This window comes from Salvelinus fontinalis, chromosome 3, assembly GCF_029448725.1.
Source record: "Salvelinus fontinalis isolate EN_2023a chromosome 3, ASM2944872v1, whole genome shotgun sequence".
NCBI classification, from domain to species: Eukaryota; Metazoa; Chordata; class Actinopteri; order Salmoniformes; family Salmonidae; genus Salvelinus; species Salvelinus fontinalis.
In genome coordinates this window covers 5,801,971-5,823,526 of record NC_074667.1, presented here as the reverse complement: position 1 = coordinate 5,823,526, position 21,556 = coordinate 5,801,971, and the positions used below count along the sequence as shown (strand labels likewise).

General features: G+C 41.4%; 1 protein-coding gene across 1 annotated transcript in view; it reads right to left on the bottom strand.

Annotated features, from left to right (window-relative positions):
* LOC129836567 (trinucleotide repeat-containing gene 6C protein-like) overlaps positions 1-21,556 on the bottom strand; it is a 187,583-nt gene that overhangs the window by 146,616 nt on the left and 19,411 nt on the right. The window lies entirely within an intron of this gene.

Genomic DNA, 21,556 nt, shown 5'->3' with positions numbered 1-21,556 from the left:
AATGCCAAGATTGTGCAAAGCAGTCATCAAGATAAAGGGTGGCTACTAATCTCAAATATAAAATATATTTTGATTTGTTTAACACTTTTTTTATTCTACAATGTAGAAAATAGTAATAGTAAACCGTTGAATGAGTAGGTGTTCTAAAACTTTTGACCAGTAGTGTCGTCTCTCTCTCTCTATTGTGCGTGGGAATACTTTGGAACAGATTTCCAAAATTAAAATCACTTGGCGCTGATTTGTTGGTGTTTGTAGAGTCTTATGTATAACTGTATTTGTTTGTTAAATGTGATACGCCGTGTGTAACGTCCATTTTTATAGTTTACTTTGCCACTTGTTATGTATTTCCGCTCTGTTTCTCTCTACATGCCACTTTCCACACAGACCGAGCCTCGCCCCGTCACTGAAGGAGCGCATTTGTTGTTCCTCGACCACGAGACACTTGCGCTCAGTCTCTACATGGTCAATGCAACACATGCAACAATGTTGATGACAATGATGCTGTTTTCACTTTTCTTCTTAATATAAATCCACTAGACTTCTGTAATTACTCTTTTGTATGTAGTTATTTTTGTAAACATTTTATTTTTCCATAATTTTTTGAATGTTATTATTATTATTAATTTTTTTAATTACCGTTAAAAAAAATGTAAATAATTTGTATATCTTTTTTTCCCCAAAAAATGTTTATTCGATTTTTTTAAACTTATTTTAATATATATAGATTTTTTTTATTTTTACTAATGCCAATTGCTAGCTAACTAATAAATGTACTGAGTCAGAGCAAACATATCTAGCTATACAGCCTGATAATACCAGTGATTGTGTAGACCAACATTTGCATATTTTTTGTGCAGCAGTATCTTCTAAATCAAAGAGGAATATGCGAAGCAAGAATATGTTAGCTTCATGAAAACATTTAATGTAGCCAAAGATTATAGAGTCCCCTAGGAAACACTTGTCAACACTTTGGTTCCTACCTCATCACAATAACTCCTCCCTGGCATTTTCATTTGTTGTCATGTCAAACACTGTATTCAAAGTGACCACTATTATATTCTAACTATAGAATTAGAAAAATCATTATATTTCCATGATTCCAACAGTTCACCCAAGTGTTTTGCTCAAAATCACAAGTCAATTGCAACATTTGGTTAAAAATAAGGCCTAGATTGTTTGCTTACATCGAGCAGCCCTATGTGGCAGTGTGGAAATGATCTCAAATGAGTGCAGGAAATGCAGCAATTGATTACAATTATTTTTGGTTGAAGTTTAATTGAACAGTATAAAACAATCAGAATGGAGAAAGACCCATTGAAATAACTTAGAATGTATGTGTTGCCACCCTAAGGTCACGCACTACTCATAAAGCAAACGTAGAACTTTTATTATTCAAAAACATAAAATACCATCAAATACCGTCATACCGTCCAATTGTTTCAAACATACTGTGATATGATATTTTGGCCATATCGCCCACTAGTCTTTGGCTGTGTCCCACTAGTCTTTGGCTGTCCCACTGGTCTTTGGCTGTCCCACTGGTCTTTGGCTGTCCCACTAGTCTTTGGCTGTCCCACTGGTCTTTGGCTGTCCCACTGGTCTTTGGCTGTGTCCCACTGGTCTTTGGCTGTGTCCCACTGGTCTTTGGCTGTGTCCCACTAGTCTTTGGCTGTGTCCCACTAGTCTTTGGCTGTGTCCCACTAGTCTTTGGCTGTGTCCCACTGGTCTTTGGCTGTCCCACTAGTCTTTGGCTGTGTCCCACTGGTCTTTGGCTGTGTCCCACTGGTCTTTGGCTGTGTCCCACTGGTCTTTGGCTGTGTCCCACTGGTCTTTGGCTGTGTCCCACTGGTCTTTGGCTGTGTCCCACTGGTCTTTGGCTGTGTCCCACTGGTCTTTGACTGTGTCCCACTGGTCTTTGGCTGTGTCCCACTGGTCTTTGGCTGTGTCCCACTAGTCTATGGCGGTGTCCCACTAGTCTTTGGCTGTGTCCCACTAGTCTTTGGCTGTGTCCCACTGGTCTTTGGCTGTGTCCCACTGGTCTTTGGCTGTGCCCCACTGGTCTTTGGCTGTGTCCCACTGGTCTTTGGCTGTGTCCCACTAGTCTATGGCGGTGTCCCACTAGTCTTTGGCTGTGTCCCACTAGTCTTTCGCTGTCCCACTGGTCTTTGGCTGTGTCCCACTGGTCTTTGGCTGTGTCCCACTAGTCTTTGGCTGTGTCCCACTAGTCTTTGGCTGTGTTCAATGCAGGCCATCAAAGGATGCATCTGAAATGGCATCCTATTGGGTGCCATTTCAGCCGGCATTGAATCCAGGGCCCAAAGCTGTGGGGTTGGGATCCCATAAGGTCCAGTCTCATCGATATTCTCCATTATCACTCTCGTTCTCCCCTATTCTGTTTCTACCATTTGCTGGACTAGTCTATAATAGCCTGCTTTGAATTGCAGCCCCCTCCCCCCCAAGTAGTAGCTGTATCACGGTGGATGAAGAATAAAATAAATAGTCAACACCTGAACAAAACCCATGACTATGCCACAGATGTGGTTAAATCAGGAGGAAACAAGTCCGATTGTGTGTAAAGTGAAGCCTGAATTCAGCAACAGGCTCAATAGAAGGTCTATTGGTCCAAAATAAAAGCCTACAGTGGGGAGCTTGGCCACCCCAGGAGATTGTGCCACAGACCCATAAAATAACCCAGGCTGCCTGTCAGCTTGGGATCCTATCAGACCTGGTTGTTTACAAATCACTCTCTCTTTTCAGGACAGATGGGGGGAAATTATAAAAGAGGGATGAATTGAAAGTAAAGGGGTTGTGCAGTGCTGGGTCTGGGCAGCCCAGTTCAGGAGGGCATTGTCCGTTGGCCATTCATTCTCCACAGCAGCTACTGCATATCTAGGATCATCACAATCCCCAGTAATGCCCTCTCTTCCTCTCCTCCTTCCTGCGCTAGGCTCTCCATCACGTCTCGAGATCCTCCGTTTTTCATCATTTTATCGCGTATAACCAATTCTTGCTTTATCCCCGAGTAATATTGCCCTTATCATGGGGGGAGGCGAGGGGAGGCAGGAGCCAGTTGGAAGTTGGAATGTCAGTATGGCGGAACTGATTGTGAGCGCCCAGCGAGGCGTGCTTTGCCGTGCGGCTGCGGCGTAACCCAATGCTGCTCCATTAACTCCCCCAGGGCCCCTGCCCTCCTAAGCCCCACAATATTGCCACTGATATTGCCCTTGCGTTACATCACTCAGCCCACGCACTGTCACTACTGTCACACCAACCCCGCTTGCCCACCACACACACACACACACACACACACACACACACACACACACACACACACACACACACACACACACACACACACACACACACACACACACACACACACACACACACACACACACACAGAGAAAGGCTGATACACACACGTCTGACTGACACAGCCAGGGAAAAGCCATTTCATTCCTTCAACCCCCCTCACCCCACCGCCTCTATTTTCTCCTCCCACCTCCTTTTCTCATTCCCCTTCTCAATTACTGGCAAGATACGGTGGGTGCAATCCTCAGCAACCCCCCGCCACACACACAGTAAACAAGGTATAGATGTCAGGGAGCATAGGAGTGTAGAGTACAACACCACACACTTATAACGTAACCTGTATACACACACACTCGTGCATGCGCACAGTCCCAAGGTCAGTTTACATTGCTGTGAAGTAAATGACACAAGAGGTTCTCACTACATACAACATGTACTGTACTGTATGCAAATCATCCTCCCTTCAATGTTTTATAAAGTACATTCAATTTGACACACATCCCTCAAACCGGGGACCTTCCAGGACACACTTTTACACTTTTATTAATGAAAAACTATGACAGGTGTAGAATTGACATTTAAAGACATTCTTCATCTGTCCTTTTGCACCATTTTGTCCTGTGTGTCTGTCGGTCATTGGTTTTGGACCGAGAAACAAGCAGACAGACCCTGTAATGTGGAAACAAGCTCTGCCCTTGGCTACTACCCTCTCCCCTCTTTTCATCACCCTACCTTTCTCCCTACTCCCCTCCCCGTCTCCGCTCTGCTCTGAGGGCACAGGCACTGGGTGATTGATGTGGTGAGTGAGCGCGTTGCCATGGTGCTGTACCTGATGGGGAGGAATATGCTGCGGTGGTGTGTGTGTGCTGCTAGCATTGCACGGGTCGCCTGCCAATGAGAGAGCGGTTAGAGAAGCTCTTGTTTCACACACACACGCTGTCAGAAACACACACGCACACGCACACACACACACACTGTCAGAAACACACACACACACAGACGTGCACAGACATACACAAACACACACCCTCTCACCATTCTCCACCAGAATTAAATCATGGTAGCTCCCAGACAGTAGTGCAGTTGAATTATTTATGGGTGCCCGTTGCTGAGGCTGGCCGTAATAAAGTTACCACGGCGACTAATTTGCAGTTTGATCAGGTGGGCTTTTAGCAGTGGGTCCTGGGCCCCAACATTAAGTAAATATTGTTATTACAGATTTGATTACTTTTTTATTGTTATTTTTATTAATGCACTGGGTTTGCACAGTGTAAAGTAGGCTAGACCGCCCAGCCTGGCTAGCCGGCTCAATACAAAACCAACGGGAGCTTTTAGATTAGACTGAATGTCTACTACCATGTGGGGAGCACAGGAGGCTGGTGAAAGGAGGGCGGCTCATAATAATGGCTGGAAGGGAGTGGTATCAAACGCATGGAAACCCTGAGTTTGATGTGTGATACCATTCCATTAAATCCGTTCCAGCCATTACTATGAGCCCGTCCTCCCAAATTAAAGAACCACCAGCCACCAATTGTAGGAAGCCATACACATTATATAGGGATATCAACTAAGCGCTTTAAGCATCCCAATAAGCTCAGGGCTATGTGATTAAAAATACATAAGGCTGAGTATGAATCAGAGCTGAATTGGACCTGTGCGTGTGGGGGCGTGTGCATCGAACAGTCGTCGTGTTGGGTGATGATAAGGACTGTATAGGACAGAAATGGGAATGGCAATATGTCCTACACCAAATCCTCTTAGCCATTATGAATGCTATGATAATCTGTACTATTATTTAATATGTACCATTATTTATTATTATAATAACCTAATAATAATACTACTTTTAGTGATGTTAATACTACAATTAACATTATCCTCATTATTGGTATTGGTATTACTTCTGATCCTATTTATCGTCATTATTGGTATCTTCAATAATATCCGTTTGCTTCAATAGTTAAATTCTACTGACTGCTCCTGGTTAAAGTGCCTACATTATTACGTGTATTATCTCATTTGAAAGGAATTCATGCTTTCAGGGATATTTTTTTTCCAAAAGTTATTTTCAAGGGAAGGGTTACAATTTGTTATGGGCCCTAGGATCTATGTGAAAAATGGAAACCGACTGATCAAAAACTAAAACAAAAATTTTAAAATACCTAGATCAAACTAAGTCGGAAAACATAGAAAAGTGTTGATATTTACTAAACAGAAATATTACAATAGTGGCCCAGAGGCCCAGAAATTACTAACATTGTTGTTACTAACAAAACAAAGTAAAAGGGCCAACATTCCAGGAATTAAAGATCCTCCTGAAAATAACCTAAATAACTAATGAATTTGTCAAATAATACCAAAAACTATATACTCCAGGAAGTACAAGAATCTAACAGAGAAATTAAGTAATATAATTCCAGATATCATAAACCCAAACGGGTTGTGTCCAGCAGACTCCTGAGTGATAATGTTAAGTCAACGTTTAATGTAACGCAACACGGTCTCAAGAAAAAACATCGCCCGTCTATGCGAACTCTAGATGCAGATAAAGCCTTTGACAGGGTGTCATGGCCTCTCATCTTTGAAACATGTAAAGAAATTGAACTTTTGTGAAACTTTCCTGAACTGGCTGCAAATGATGTACAAAACACCAAATGGCAGAACAAGGATAAATGGTACACTATTGCGCTCTTTTGACCTCCTAAAGACTTCCGCATGATTCGGTTCGGCTGGCGCCCAGCCTAACTCACCAAGGTGAACCGAACAAGTGCGCTCATATAACTCCCTTAAAAAAATTCTAAGACCTAAACTTGAAAAATGAGAAAAAAGCGGCAATAATAGTGTTTGTCCATCTTGAGATGCCGTTGCCGGTATACTTTTCTTCAAAATAGTCAGAATTCATTTAAGATTACTCAAGAAAACATAAACATTTATGACAGTTTTACGTTTTTGCCAAGGAGATCTTAGTCGCGCAATTTCACATTTAACTAAGTTGTTTGGTGCAGTATTTCTCAAGTGAATATTTTTGCATGAAAACCAGTCTATCATTGAAATACAACAAACACTTAATTGAAGAAACCCTACTGTTGATCAATGACCCACAAAGAGACGTACTGTAGACTTCGGCTAAAAAACCCTTGCTGAAGACCGAAACTAACAAAAACTTCAGAATATATGCACAAACTGTTCTGGAGTGTTTCGGATGGGAAGCATGCGGTAGGTCAACCAACAACCCAAGACGTCAAGTTGAAACTTAAATGGGATCAAAATAAAGTGAAATACTTATGGATTACTATCCTTCAAGATCTGATGAAACTACATCAGTATTGCTTTAGAACACTGGAAAACCAGTTTAAACAGGACCTTCAAAGATGGAAATGAGTACCTTTAACAATAACAGGAAGACTTGAAACTATTCAAATGAATATCCTCCCAAGATTTGTATTCCTGTTCCAAAGTCTACCAATAACTATTACTTCAAATACTTTTAAACAGTGGGACAAATTCCTGAGTAAATGTATCTGGGGAGGAAGAAAAGCCCGTGTCAAACTTAAAACAATCAAACGATGTAAACAAGAAGGAGGACTAGCACTACCGAATCTAATTATTACACAGCCGCCCAACTAAATTAAATTATTGTATGGATGAACCCGGCATCAACAGCTAAATGGAGACAGATGGAACTCCAACTAATGGAAAAACCAATAAGTACAACTATATTTATGAAGACAACCAATACACACACTAGGAAGATAGAAAACACCTGCATCAATAACACCTGGACAAATATCACCAAAACAAAATGCATCCAAACAGACCTGATCTACCTGCGAGAAATTGTTATAGACAGCGACTTTAAGTCAAGTATGATTCGCGATACATTTAAAAAAGGACAGACCCGGTATCAGATGTTCACAGACATTTAGATCCATTTGAGAATCGATCCAAAAAAAGGTACAACCTCCAGAACTCTTAGTTTTATAATTATTCACAAGAAGTTATCTTACTAAGGAACAGTTCGCAATTTACTGGACACGCTCCCCCCTCATAGAAGAATGTTTACGACCACAAATAACAGTAACTAGCGACCCTGTGTTTATAAACATGGATATGAACTTTGCCACTTCAGCATGCTTTGTGGCACAGTCGATGTCACGCAGGGCTACGGGCCAAGAGGTTGAGGGTTCGCTGACCACCATGGAGGAGCTCGCTCTCCCTGCCAGTTTCATTACACTGCGATCAGAGCCGGCTGCAGACAATGACCAGCTAGGGGGAAATCCGATGTTCAACATTTTTATGCATATTTATAAACATATCAAATATATGCAACACATTTTCCACCAACAGGCTTCTATGCCAATGCAGCGCAGAACCAATAAACAAAGTTGAGGCACTTCAATATCATGGTTTGCATTTACAACACCACAGTACATAGATAATGTCAATCTTGACAAACAGAAAATACATCCCTATCTTGTAGGCATACCCAATATCGAATTGTTTTGTAACAGAAGTCGCATTCCATTCATCAAATGGCCGCTGTTTGGATTGATTTATTTTATTTGTCACTTTAAAAAAACACACACACACACAAAGTACAAAGATTTTTTAAAAGTACATAATAAAGTCGGGAACTTATTTTCATTGTGGTCCCGTTTTTTTTTACACAAATACATATAAACTCAGCAAAAAAAGAAACTGCTCTTTTTCAGGACCCTGTCTTTCAAAGATAAATCGTAAAAATCCAAATAACTTCACAGATCTTCATTGTAAAGGGTTTAAACACGGTTTCCCATGCTTGTTCAATGAACCATAAGCAATTAATGAACATGCACCTGTGGAACTGTCATTCAGACACTAACAGCTTACAGACGGTAGGCAATTAAGGTCACAGTTATGAAAACTTAGGACACTAAAGAGCCCTTTCTACTGACTGAAAAACACCAAAAGAAAGATGCCCAGGGTCCCTGCTCATCCGCGTGAACGTGCCTTAGGCATGCTGCAAGGAGGCATGAGAACTGCAGATGTGGCCAGGGCAATAAATTGCAATGTCCGTACTGTGAGATGCCAAAGACAGCACTACAGGGAGACAAGATGGACAACCAATGGTCCTCCCAGTGGCAGACCACATGTAATAACACCTGCACAGGATCGGTACATCCGAACATCACACCTGCAGGACAGGTACAGGATGGCAACAACAACTGCCGGAGTTACACCTAGAACACACAATCCCTCCATCAGTGCTCAGACTGTCCGCAATAGGCTGAGAGAGACTGGACTGAGGGCTTGTAGGCCTGTTGTAAGGCAGGTCCTCACCAGACATCACCGGCAACAACGTCACCTATGGGCACAAACCCACCGACACTGGACCAGACAGGACTGGAAAAAAGTGCTCTTCACTGATGAGTCACGGTTTTGTCTCACCAGGGGTGATGGTCGGATTTGCGTTTATCGTCGAAGGAATGAGGCCTGTACTCTGGAGCGGGATCGATTTGGAGGTGGTCTGGGGCGGTGTGTCACAGCATCATTGGACTGAGCTTGTTGTCATTACAGGCAATCTCAACGCTGTGCGTTACAGGGAAGATATCCTCCTCCCTCATGTGGTACCCTTCCTGCAGGCTCAGCCTGACATGACCCTCCAGCATGACAATCCACCAGCCATACTGCTCGTTGTGTGCGTGATTTCCTGCAAGACAGGAATGTCAGTGTTCTGCCATGGCCAGCAAAGAGCATGGATCTCTTGATTTTAACCCCCACCTTTGTTCAGGGTGTCACGTTCCTGACCTGTTTTTCCTTTTTCTTGTGTTTAGTTTAGTTGGTCAGGGCGTGAGTTAGGGGGGGTTGTCGAGGTGTTATTTTCTTGTTGGGTTGTTTGTGTTCGGCCGGGTATGATTCTCAATCAGAGACAGCTGTCAATCGTTGTCCCTGATTGAGAATCATACTTAGGCAGCCTGTGATTCACGTGGTGGTTGTTGGTGGTTGTCTCCTGTGTCTGTGTATGTTGCACCACACGGGATTGTTTCGGTTTGTTCGTTCGTTCGTTTATGTAGTCTGTACCTGTTTCATGCGTTCTTCGTGTTTATGTAAGTTCGTTAGATCAGGTCTGTCTACATTGTTTATTTGTTTTGTAGTTTAATCAAGTGTATTTCGTGTCAGTGTTTGTCTTGTCAAATAAATCATTATGTGTTCTCAACCCGCTGCATTTTGGTCTGATCCCTACTCCTCCTCTTCAGACGAAGAGGAGGAGAGAAACCGTGACACAGGGACACATTATTCCATTTATGTTAGTCACATGTCGGTGGAACTTGTTCCGTTTATGTCTCAGTTGTTGAATCTTAGGTTCATACAAATATTTACACATGTTAAGTTTGCTGAAAATAAATGCAGTTGACAGTGAGAGGACGTTTTTTTTTGCTGCTGAGTTTACAATTACATGGATACAGACACATTACAGAGATACAGACAAAAAATGCTCAACCTCCAGATGAGTACGAGGGGGGAGTTCAAGTACAAATCTTACAGGCTTGTTTGGCTGGTCTGTAGCTTTTTCTTTTGATGTTTGGGGCTGCTGGTGAACCATGATGTGCAGGCATAATGGATGTGACACTGGACTAGCCCACTTACCAGAGTTGTTAGGGTGTCTGTAGCTAGGTTTCCATCCAATTGGCGACAGATTTTCATGCAAATATTCTAAAATCTGCATAAAAACAATTAGCGCATTTTTCAATCAGAGTCGTTTCCATCAAATTGGCTTGTTGAGGATAAAAGTGTGCATAAATACTTAGTGCACACAAAAATAACAGTTCAATTCCCATGCAGAGAATAAAAAGTACAAGCTAAATGGGTTTCCATCCCATTTTCCACTCTAGACCCACTGATGATTTTGTCACTATAAATGTTGCCTAGGTATAGCCACTCTGGTATTGTCACGTGTGCTCTAAAGGCTGGACAAAAGTGCAAGACCATTTTTATCTGGCAGGATCGATCTCCATGTCACCAGAATAAGAGAGCTTCAAGCTCATCAACGTGCACTTTCACCACCCTTTGAAATTCATCATAACCCATTTCATGTGTAGCCTAAAACGGCATGCTTTCCCATGATGTCGTGACATTTTCTATCCTACATAAGAAGTAAAAACACAGCCAGACTGGCCTGCTACTGTGCCTTTCTAGACCTTATAAAGTGTCGAGAATAGACCCACAACTGATCCAAAGAGAATGAAACATTCAAATCACAGGACTTATGCCCGTTATTCAAATTCCATTTTCACTGCAGCCTGGAGTAGAATGTTGTACTCCTGCATTGTAGGTTAGTCTAGGTAGGATAACTGTATAACTAAACAAGATCAATAGGGGAGCTTTTTGAGCTGGGTGTCTCATGTCTTCACTGTTCTTTCACGCGCAATGATGTACCTGGCCTCTCCGCTGCCTATCAGCTATTCTTATTTGTTCTTGTGGATTCATACTGAAAATGTATGCAGCTCTGAATGCTTTTATGTGTGGTATGATTGCTAGTTAGCCTATTGCAGCCCACCCCCGCCCCCAAAAGCAGGGGGACCTAATAAAAACTCTTAATGAAATACATCCTTTAAATTAGATATAGCAAAGGCATATAACAATGTAAATGCCAAGATTGTGCTGGGGCACATACAGTATACAGAATTATCCAAGAAGAAACAAAAGATGAGAATATCATAGCGGTAACCAATTGGAAAGATGAGCTGTATTTAGTGATAACCCAAGAAGACTGGGAGGAAATATCTAGAAAAACTTCCAAGAATCCACTCTACTCTGGAGGGAATATTTCTCATAAGTCCTATAATACAGTCAAAATACACCTGTGACATCACACCAAGTTGCTGGTGTAACAGTTGGGAGAGCAGGGCTAACCACACCCACATACTATAGTCTTGCCCAGTCCTCAAACCCCTCATGCACTGCTCCTCAAATCCTCTTCAGCATTCTGAGAATAACAGCACTTAAACAGATTACTAGAAATTGGCTTAAACCGCTGGCACCACAAATAAGCAATTGGAAATAACGATTAATGAAATCTATAGTACGGAAATAATAGCTCACAGAATAAGACACCAAATGACTATTTGAGATACGGTAGAAGTGCAAGTCTTTATGCATGAGTGGGTGTGTGTCTGCGTGTGTGTGTTATGCATGCAAAGACGGTGAAAACGCAATGCAGATAGGGATACCAACACTACGCATGAGATTTAATCAACAAGTACATAAATGAAAACAATAACAATTCAGATACATGTCCACTGCCCAAGCAAACGGAAAACAAAGACCTTGCTTTTGCAGTATATATAAATAAATAAACAACATATGTGTGTGTGTGTGTGTATGTGTATGTACAGTACCAGTCAAAAGTACTCATTCAAGGGTTTTTCTTTATTTTTTACTATTTCTACATTGCAGAATAGTGAATACATCAAAACTATGAAATAGCACATATGGAATCATGTAGTAACCAAAAAAGTGTTAAACTATATTATATATTCGAGATTCTTCAAAGTAGCCACCCTTTGCATTGATGACAGCTTTGCTCCCTCTTGGCATCCTCTCAACCAACTTCATGAGGAATGCATTTCCAACGCTTGAAAGAGTTCCCACATATGCTGAGCACTTGTTGGCTGCTTTTCCTTCACTCTGCGGTCCAACTCATCCCAAACCATCTCAATATTGGTTTGAGGTCGGGTGATTGTGGAGGCCAGGTCAACTGATGCAGCAGCATCATTTTCCTTCTTGGTCAAATAGCCCTTACACAGCCTGGAGGTGTGTTTTGGATCATTGTCCTGTTGAAAAACAAATGATAGTCCCACTAAGCGCAAACCAGATGGGATGGTGTATCCCTGCAGAATACTGTGGTAGCCATGCTGGTTAAGTGTGCCTTTGAATTCTAAATACATCACTGACAGTGTCACCAGCAAAGCACCCCTACACAATCACACCTCCTCATCCATGCTTCACAGTGGGAACCACACGTGCAGAGATCATCCGTTTACCTATCCTGCATCTCACAAAGACACGGCCGTTGGAACCAAAAATCTCAAATTTGGAATCATCAGACCAAAAGGACAGATTTCCACCAGTCCAATGTCTAATGTCCATTGCTCGTGATTCTTGGCCTAAGCAAGTCTCTTCTTATTGTCCTTTACTAGTGGTTTCTTTGCAGTAATTCAACCGTGAATCAGGTATTCAACAGTCGATGTTGAGATGTGTCTGTTACTTGAACTCTGAAGCATTTATTTGGGCTGCAATCTGAGGTGCAGTTAACTCTAATGAACTTATCCTCTGCAGCAGAGGCAAATCTGGGTCTTCCTTTCCTGTGGCGGTCCTCATGAGAGCAAGTTTCATCATAGCACTTGATGTTTTTTGCGACTCCACTTGAAAAAACTTTCAAAGTTCTTGACATTTTCCTGATTGACTAACCTTCATGTCTTAAAGTAATGATGGACTGTCGTTTCTCTTTGCTTATTTGAGCTGTTCTTGCCATAACATGGACTTGGTCTTTTACCAAATAGGGCTGTCTTCTGTATACCACCCCTACCTTATCACATCACAACTGACTGGTTCAAACGTGTTAACTTCTCTAGGGTAGGGGGCAGCATTTTCACGTTTGGATGAAAAGCATACCCAAATTCAACTGCCAGTTACTCATCCTCAGGAGATGAGATATGCATATTATTAGTATATTTGGATAGAAAACACTCTGAAGTTTCTAAAACTGTTTGAATCATGTCTGTGAGTATAACAGAACTTATTTAGCAGGCGAAACCCTGATGACAAACCATTCAGATTTTTATTTTTGAGGTCACTGTCTTTTCAATGAGATTTCATTGGGAAACCAGATTTCTAAGCGAATTGCTTGCAGTTCCTACGGCTTCCACTAGATGTCAACAGTCTAGAGAAATAGGTTGAGGTTATTCCTTTGTGTAATGAAGAAATACGGCCATCTTGAAGTTGAGGCACTCCAGGTGTCCTGGACATACGCTTCAATCAAACAGAAGGCATGCTACATATCGTTTTAATTCTGTATTGAACACATATCATCCCGTCTTCAATTTTATCGATTATTAACGTTAAAAAATACCTAAAGTGGTATTACATAAATAGTTTGAACTTTTTTGGCAAAGTTTACAGGTAACCTTTGAGATATTTTGTCGTCACGTTTGAGCAAGTTGGAACCGGTGTTTTTCTGGATCAAACGCGCCAAATAAATGGACATTTTGGATATATATCGACGGAATTAATCGAACAAAAGGACCATTTGTGATGTTTATGGGACATATTGGAGTGCCAACAACAGAAGCTCGTCAAAGGTAAGGCATAAATTATATTTTTATTTCTGCGTTTTGTGTCGTGCCTGCAGGGTTGAAATGTTTTCTCTCTTTTGTTTACTATGGTGCTATGCTCAGATAATAGCACCGTATGCTTTCGCTGAAAAGCCTATTTGAATTCTGACATGTTGGCTGGATTCACAACCAGTGTAGCTTTAATTTGGTATCTTTCATGTGTGATTTAATGAAAGTTTGATTTTATAGTAATTTTTATTTGGCGCTCTGCATTTTCTCAGGCTTTTTGCCAAGTGATACAGTAGCGTCTTGCCTAAATTCAGATTTTTGGATATAAATATGAACTTTACCGAACAAAGAATACATGTATTGTGTAACATGAAGTCCTATGAGTGTCATCTGATGAAGATTATCAAAGGTTAGTGAGTCATTTTATCTCTATTTCTGCTTTTTGTTACTGCTCTCTTTAGCTGGAAAAATGGCTGTCTTTTTCTGTGACTTGGCTCATACCTAACATAATCGTTTGGTGTGCTATCGTCGTAAAAACTTTTTGAAATCGGACACTTTGGCTGGATTTACAAGTGTAGCTTTAAAATGGTGTAAAATACTTGTGTGGTTGAGGAATTTAAATTATGGATTTCTGTTGTTTTGAATTTGGCGCCCTGCAGTTTCACTGGCTGTTGACGAGGTGGGACGCTACCGTCCCACATACTCTAGAGAGGTTAAGGAAATAAATTCTACAAATTAACAAGGTACACTAATTGAAATGCATTCCAGGCGACTACCTCATGAAGCTGGTTGAGAGAATACCAAGAGTGTGCAAAGCTGTCATCAAAGCAAAGGGTGGCTACTTTGATTTGTTTAAGACTTTTTTGGTCCCTACATGATTCCATATATGTTATTTTATAGTTCCGATGTCTTCACTAGTATTCTACAATGTAGAAAATAGTAAAAAAATAAAATAAAAACCCTTGAATGAGTAGGTGTGTCCAAACTTTTGACTGGTACTGGTCCTGTGTATACACACACTGTACCAGTAAAACGTTTGGACACACCTACTCATTCCAGGGTTTTTCTTTATTTTGACTGTTTTCTACATTATGTATTTATATTTTGTTGTTATTCTGTTGTGATCTAAAACCAATAAATAAGAAGTATTACTTTTCTTTTAAAAAATTTACACAATTACAAAGAATTCTATGGTAGTTTAAAGTTGTGTACTGAAATGACACTTCTATAAACCAACAGAATGACAACCAATTAAGTATCCATTCAAATGATGATGCTTATTAACAGCAGCTAATTAACTATCCAATACAATAAATATCTTACAGTATCTCTCCAAATAAGACTCCCACCAATTTAAGCTATTCAATTATTTGATTAATGACGCCATATTAATATATTTTTAATACACAAGAAAGAAACATGATGACACGCTTAACAATTAGGTCATTACTGCATGACAATAGTTATGTTGGGGTTAATGAGCAGCTCTCTTCATGAGGACGCTGTTCATCCGAGTGCCAATGACACGTTACAAAGCACACATGCTAATGAGTTAGCTCACCTACTGCACCTACAGACATGCAGAGATGCATTGTGTGTTATCGACAGGGTGGTTTGTGACGTGCGTGTGCATGTGAGTGTGTGTACAGAATTTGTATCTGTGGTGTGTGGTGTGTACAAAATTTGTATGTGCCTCTGCAGTACGTGTGTATAGGTGTATATCTGTCTGTGTGTGTGTCTTAATATGTGTGTGTGTGTGTGGGGGGAGGGTGTGTGTGTGTGTGTACGTGTGTGTGTTGGTATATGAGCCCAGGCTCCAGCGTGTTATCTATGCAGTAGCTGTAGGTATTAACTGTTCTCCTGATGAGCTGAGAGATAAGGCGAGGCGGTGCTCTCAGCCTGTGTTAGGGGGGCTAGCCGCAGCCTGTGGAAGCCGATTAATTAATCAAAACAGGACACTTGAATCGCAGCGAAGCCACTCCACAGGGCTCATCATCATCTCTCCCACTCTTTTCTCCCTCCCTCCTGTCTCTGCACACACACATAGGCTATTCATACACACACACACACACACACACACACACACACACACACACACACACACACACACACACACACACACACACACACACACACACACACACACACACACACACACACACACACACACTCTCTCTCTCTCTCTATTTGGCATGCAGTGTGCTATAGCGGTGAGTGCAAATGACAAATCCAGTGAGGTCATTTCCATATTCACTTAACAGTGGAATGTCACAGCTCCCGCTCCTTTTTCAACTGAAGCGGTTTTAATCAAAGAGCCACGCCGCGGTGCCACCAGGTCGTAAATGGCCCTGAAGCACCTTTGAAACACAGTAAGCATTGACACTGGTGTCGCCCGTGAAAAGGACAGGCTTTTTATCCCCTTAAATGGCTTGTAAAAGGGCCCCATTGACTAAACAGTCTTTCTTTCTTGTTCTGTAAAGCGATGACTGATGCAATGAAACCTCGACGACAAGTCTGTTCTAGCGGCATGAGTGTTTGTGCATGCATGTGCGTGCGGGCGGGCCTTTCAATAATGCAGAAAGCACCAGAGGTAGCAAATATTTCTTGACATTTTCAAACCCGTCTTCTCTACTTTAAAATGAAGAGTCTGGATCCCATAGAGCAGAGCAGTATCAAAACAGATGGAATGCTATTACTGTAATGTAAAATTCCCTCCTTCACACACACAGTCACACACACACACACACACACACACACACACACACACACACACACACACACACAACGGCGGTGAAAGGAAGAAAATAAAAGCCATGGATCCTAACGGCTTCAATAGGAAGGCTGTCATCCATCAGAGGTTATTGCCTGTCCTTGTTATGAGTCCTAATCCACTTGTTTCTACCAGTTATTCTCCTGATAGTAGACTAGCTCTCCTCAAGACTAATGGCTATGCAGTGCTGAGGATAGAGATATTCTGTATAAAGCGAACACACACACACACACACAAAAGCATGCCAACCAGCATAAACATCATGCACACACACAGATGTCAGATCTGCTCACTTGCCCAAGGCACAGATATATAGTGCCTTCATCAGACTGAAGGGGAAGGTACAGCGACATCACACAACAATGCATCGACTATTTGGTTACCCCTACACCGAGTACTCACTGATGTCGTATCAAGTGCAGTCATCTCCAAAGGTGTGATTATGGTGTGAGGTTACGTAAGCGTGTGTCTGTGTGCTTGTGTGTGTGTGTGTCAGTGTCTCCCTCTGTGTAATTGAGCCTGTGTGAGTGTGGCTCTATCAGCCGTCTCTGTGTAGTCTCTCAATTAGCCCTGAGAGGAGGCCCGTGGGGAGGCATTGTTTGAGCTGCACTGGAAGACAAACAGGGCTGCTACCACTGAACACTCCCTGGGCAACACTTGAGACTGCAGCAGTACTCAGTCTGTACACGCACATACACACACAATTACACTTGAAAGCACACACACACACAATAACTATCTGGCGAATGAACCATAACCAAAGATCCAGAAAAATAGAGAGGGCCTAGTTGTTTTCCGACAAATTGTACCCAGTGGGATGGGCCCCATTTCAACAAGGACAGACCAAACAGCATTTGACGAGTGAATCGATATTCTCTCCTGCCACTTTCCATACACACTTCAATGATAACAGCAGCACCAGTGGTCATAGTTATATTTAACTTTGTAACATTGGTCCAATTTGGAAAGGAATACAACCGATTGTTATTGATTTTGTCTCTCCAACTATCTATGCTTCTCTCTCCCTCTCATCCCCCCCAACTCTCTCCCTCTCTAGAGACCAAATAGTGGACTTTCAAGTCAAAAGTTTTATTTCATCCATAATGAGCGACCGTGTACTTTTGGCCTTTTGGAGCTCATTCTCAGTTTTTATACTCCACTGAGAGGAAGGGAAGAGAAGGGAAGATGTTCAGGTAAGTCTAATAGCTCTCTCTTCATCTATTCTAGGATGCGTTCAGTTATTTTCATCCTCTTCCAGGGCCAACTAAAATCTCTAGAGGGAGACGAAGATGCACTTTCATCTCCTTCCAGGAGTCTATTTAGCCTTCTGAATGTAGAACTGTAGTGATGACAGTATTGAAAGGGAAAGGAACGCTCAGTGAAGGATGTTACTAGCCCAGTAAGCCCACGCAGGCTTTGGCCCTCAGTCAACTAAGCCCGTTTGTAGTGAACGAATGACGTTCCTGGTTGATTAAGAAGTGTCTTATTCAAAGCACAAGAATAGCATGTTAGAAAGCACGCGAATAGAATACATTGTATTACATTAACCATGTTTCCATCCACAGTTTTTATGCGAGTAAGGTCATACCACAGAGTTTCTAAACCCAGATGCGCAACATTGCGAGACTTCCTGGAATGCTTGCGAAACAGACCAAGCCGGAGTTTGGGGTTTGAGAAGTCAATGAGAGAAGTAAATAATTCTTCCTTAGTTGTTAATTTTCTCGAAATCTAGAAGGCACAACCCATATGCGAGCCAATGTCTTAAGTAGCTGAACATGTTATTACTCCAACCTCGTAAAAGTGACAAACTGACACGTAAAAAAGTATATCGATGGAGTCACATTCGCAGTTCGGCGCGAGACGACCGTTAGACCGATGACGTGTTTATGCACATTAGCTTAGGTAGACAATGACCATGACATTGTCTATACGTGTGATCGGTGATTTCTATTGCAAAAGCAGTTGATTCCCATCTTCATACTGTACATTTTGGTCACGACAGCTGTGATGAAAACAGGAAGTTTCGGTACAATTTTATAAATGCCAACAAACAATTTGTTCGTTCGACAAGGTGGGATCTTTTTGTGTCAGTATAATTAATTATGCGAGAAATGGTGATGGAAACACCTTAATGCGGAAATATTGATATAATAACCATCATATCAAAGTAAACTTGGGAGTCACGCAGCGATACGGTGTGGTTCTCCCACTACGACCCGGGAAACCGGGGTTTATTAGGCTACATACGAAATAATGAACTTCACACGATGGTGAAAGTGTACGGTGTTGCGCTTGATGCTCCTTTCCAATGAAAATCAAAGGTCTTATTTTGGTGACATGATGATCAATGCTTGACCACCGTTTGACAAATGAAAACATTCTCGCTTTCATCTCATCATGTCGACTCGCCTACCCGCACTGTATCTGCGAGCTGTTGGCCAGAGCACACGTGCAAATACCAGATTAGGCACATTTGCTATTTAACGCAACAGTTTGTGACAAAACTAAATCGGTAGAGTTGAAAATGTGATGGAAACACATTGAACTTTAAAAAATATATATTTGGTATGTGAAAACTTAAAGTTGCAATATGTAACTTTTTGGCAACCTGACAAAATTCACATAGAAATGTAAATTATTGATCTGTCATTTTCATAGAAAGCAAGTGTCACGTTCCTGACCTGCTTTCTGTTAGTTTTTGTATGTGTTAGTTGGTCAGGATGTGAGTTTGGGTGGGCAGTCTATGTTTTCTGTTTCTATGTTGGTTTAAAGGGTGACCTGATATGGCTCTCAATTAGAGGCAGGTGGTTTTCATTTCCTCTGATTGAGAGTCATATTAAGGTAGGTGTTTTCACACTGTTTGTGGTGGGTGGTTGTCTCCTGTGTCTGTGTATGTTGTTGCGCCACACGGGACTGTTATCAGTTTGTTTGTATGTTCGTTCTTTTATGTAGTCAGTTTCCCTGTTCATGCGTTCTTCGTGTTTCATGGAAGTTCGTCGTCCAGGTCTGTCTACGTCGTTTATTTGTTTTGTAGTTTGTTAAAGTGTTGTCGTGTTTTTTCGTTTTGTTTAATAAATATTATGTCGAATTCGAAAGCTGCATTTTGGTCAAATCACTACTCCTCCTTTTCGGATGAAGAGGAGGAGGAACGCCGTTACAGCAAGTCCAAGAAGCAGTAGATGTGTTCTATGTGCGCTATTTCTATGCTTCCCCTTTTTAAGGTTAGTTTTTGTATCTTTTACTTCGGTTTTATGGTAAAATATATTTCACAGTGGTTTAGATGGTACAATGATTCTTTCCACTATACTTGTTTTGTCACAAACTGAAATTAGGTGAACTATTAGAATTTTAAGCAACCAGGAAAAGGCGGAGCGATTTCTGCACAGTGCATCCGTAAGTACATTGTGTGCACTACGTCATCACTCATTGATTGTTATCCGCAACAAGTGGAAACACCACTGGTGGGAAAATGCAACTATTTTCTTTTTGCGGATTTTAGAATATTTGCATGAAAAGATGTCGCCAATTGGATGGAAACCTAGCTAATGGCCATCTCTATTAATCCTATGACAAACAGTTTGACACTGGGCTCAGAAATCTTACATGACTGTCGGTATTCAGTTGGTATTCATGCCGTGGCATCTTGCACTTTCTACCTTCCTCCTGTCTAACCCATGCCAATTGGAAAGCAATAAAATACAGTGAGCAGGGCATCAATAAGAGAAATGACTTTCTGGACAAAGGCGGCAAAGCAGAATGGAATGCACTTCTCCTGAGGCTAAGGAGAGGGGGGGGGGGGGGGGTGAGAGAACGACAGACAGAGAGAGAGAGACAGCGATGGATGGAGAAATCACCTTGCGCAGCAGCCCCATATCATTTGCATGGTTTATACTCTCCAAGGCCCTCCATGCAAATGAGTCATAAAGTAGGAATAGAGAGACTTTGGAAGGGGTGTCGGAGAGAATTTATATATGATTGCCGAGGCGCTGAGTGTCCTAAATCATTTTCAATTAGGTGACACTTTCAATATCGAGCGGCTGATTTAGAGATATTAAAACTTCTCCCCTCACTCTGGCTCTTTCCCAAATGGCACCGTTTCCCCTATTTAGTGCACTACTTGACCGATAGGGCACTGGTCAAAAGTAGTACACTATAAAGGGAATAGGGTGCCTTTTGGGGCACAACCTCTATCTTTGGCAGAGTTGATGGAAGACAGGCTATGCTATTCCTGCAATACTGGGGTCTCCCCTTCTCTCCTCCTCCCTCATGTTTTTCTCATCTCCCTCCTCTTAAAGGTGCATATTAAAAATATATTTAACAGGAATAAAACTAATTGAAACTATAGAGGAAAGGTATTTCTCCAAGAAAAAAGCATATTTTAGAGCAAATAGAGACTTTTAATGTTGAAGGAGGACATTCTGGACAACCATATGCTAGGGCAGCAGCTGAAAAATACTGTCCATAATGTCTATATACACACCATCAGTTTCTGAATGTCCTTGAGGGGCCCAACCAGAGCCCGGACTTGAACCCGATCGAACATCTCTGGAGAAACCTGAAAATGTGCAGCAACTCTCCCCATCCAACCTGACAGAGCTTGAGAGGATCTGCAGAGAGGAATGGGAGAAGCTCCCCAAATACAAGTGTGCCAAGCTTGTAGTGTCAGACCCAAGAAGACTCGAGGCTGTATTTGCTGACAAAGGTGCTTCAACAAAGTACTGAGTAAAGGTTCTGAATACTTATGTAAATAACGGATTTGTATTTGAGGAAACTAATTATTTAATCAATTTTGGAATAAGGCTGTAAAACAAAATGTTGAAAAAGGGAAGGGGTCTGAATACTTCCCGAATGCAGTGTGTGTGTGCGCGTAATATATATATATAACGCAATATTATTATATATATATATATATCTACTCTCTGTATATATATATATATATATATATATATATATATATATATATATATATATATATATATATACATACACTGCTCAAAAAAATAAAGGGAACACTAAAATAACACATCCTAGATCTGAATGAATGAAATATTCTTATTAAATACTTTTTTCTTTACATAGTTGAATGTGCTGACAACAAAATAGCACAACAATTATCAGTGGAAATCAAATTTATCAACCCATGGACGTCTGG